We start from the raw sequence: 2,161 nt of genomic DNA on the forward strand, positions 1-2,161 counted from the left end.
GAAGGGATTGTTCTAAAGCGGCTTTGTTTATGCGGCTCCATTAAGTTTGGAACAACAGAGATGGTATCGGTAACCGCGGCAGTCACTCTAAAGCATGAATCCACTGGGGCTAATGATGGCTTGAAGAGCTTTAATGAATCAGTTGTTAATTGCTGCTCATCTCGGTGCTCCGCTGCCGTCGGGATGCTCCCGCATCTGTCAGAGCACGGGCAGCAGCGGCGCTCGCCTTCCTGCCATTGTGGGGAAATGGGGATTGTCCTTAATTAGATGTATAAATACATTCTTKGACTAATTCCGCATTTACAAACAGATTTGAAGCTGGCATTAGTGATTTGTTTTTCCCGGCACATAGATTCCATCCCTGGCGGCAGGGATGGATGGATTTGTGGTGGATGTGCTGTCTCTGGCTCCTGGAGCTGCACACACAGAGCGAGGGAACCGCCGCGGATCCACGGAGCTCGGGGAGTGAGCAGTGCTTCAAATCCTGTTTCAAATCCCGTGTCCATTAGCTGTGCTGGCAGCGAGGTTTKTGCGACCTGCCCCAGGGAGAAACAATTCCAGCAGCTCCGGGTACCCCGGCAGGCAGCRCCGGGAGGAGTTCAGGTCGGTGAATTATTCCCGATTCCATTGGAAGGCTCCTGGGGSTGATYAGTGAGCTCGRGTAAACACAATAWGATGTTGAGAACAGTCCTYAGTTTAATTTTTTATTTAGATGTGMTCTTTAGCMAATGAAAARGAATTTCTAATTATGAAAGAAATCTCARTTACCAAGTGAAATACCAAGGGAAATAATTTTTCAGAAATGTATTGAAAGATGAAGGTGACTGGGTTATTATTGTTCATTTTACATTTTCAGAGCCCAGGCAGACATTATTTATTACCATTATTTTTATTGTAGTAGTTAATTTTGAATAAACATTAGGATTCTATTCCATCTGAACCTCACTGGAGTGTTGCAATCTCTGTTGCTGCTGTCAGAAATGTGATTGCAGATGGAAGAGCTCAGATAGACCATACCTTCCTCACTCACAGGAAAGAAAAGAGCTGGACCAGAGGCTGTCTGAGGGTGCCTTGGCCATTGGGGATGGCCCCACAACACCGAGGAGGGGAAAAATTGGGGTGTTTTTCTGCTGAGCCACCAACAGCGAGGGCCCAGACAGTTTGGATAAGCTTTGAAGCCATCCAAATAGTCTAAATAACCATCAGGCCAGATCCTGCTGGCCCTGCAGTTGCCAGTGGTTATTCTGGAACAAATACAAAGCTGATTCGCTCTCACAGTCACTCTTGAAGCACGAGATAAACTTCATCCTCTGTGCTGCTGCTGCCAGAGGTGAAGCAGTGACCCTGGAGCAGCCCCTGAGCCTGTCTGGGTGTCCCCTGCCCGAAATGTGTCCCTGCAGAGCCATCCCATGCTCTGGCTGTGCACAGCACTCAGAGCTGCCCTGTTCCCGTGCTGGGGAGAGGCTGTGGCCACCCCTGCCTTACCTGGGCACAGGTGAGTGCAGCTGCACCTCAGCCCTGCCCACAGCCCCTCCTGTGCCAAGGCTGACAAACATCCTGGGATGGAGGCACACGTGGAAACAGGGACTGGCACCAGAGCTGTGTCACCTCCCCGTGCTGGCTCTGGGGTGCCAGTCCGGCCAGTTCTGGCAGGTTTAAATAGAACTTCCACTATATTTAGATGAAAAATAAATACATTCTTGGCTTGCAGACAGTTTCTGCTGCCTGATGAATGAGCAGGACCTCTTTCACAGGAAAGGATCCCATTGCTGGGGCTGTGCCTGGCGCAGGGAGGGGACCCTGCCAGCCTGAGCTCGGTGTCACTGCAGAGAGCTCTGACAATCACTGTCATTAATGGCTGCACTCTGGATTTGTTATTAGTGCTGCAGGGAACGAGGAGAGAGACTCGGGGGTGCTGACACCCTTAGCCTGTGTTTGTGAGGCCCTGGGGGCTGCAGGCAGAGGGATCTGGGTTGGCTGGACTGTCACAGATGCTGCTTGGGGACAGTTCTGAACATGGCCAGTTCCTCTCATCTCTTCCTCTTATGTTCCCAGTGCCATGTCCAGGGATGCTTGGGGCCTTGGCCAGTTCCTGAATGTCTCCTCTGGACTTGCTGGCCAGGAATTCCCCCAGCACGGTCCCAAAACACCCAGCCCATGT

The sequence above is a fragment of the Malurus melanocephalus genome, unplaced genomic scaffold, assembly GCF_030028575.1.
Source record: "Malurus melanocephalus ecotype Western Australia unplaced genomic scaffold, MMel_1.1 scaffold_897, whole genome shotgun sequence".
NCBI lineage: Eukaryota > Metazoa > Chordata > Aves > Passeriformes > Maluridae > Malurus > Malurus melanocephalus.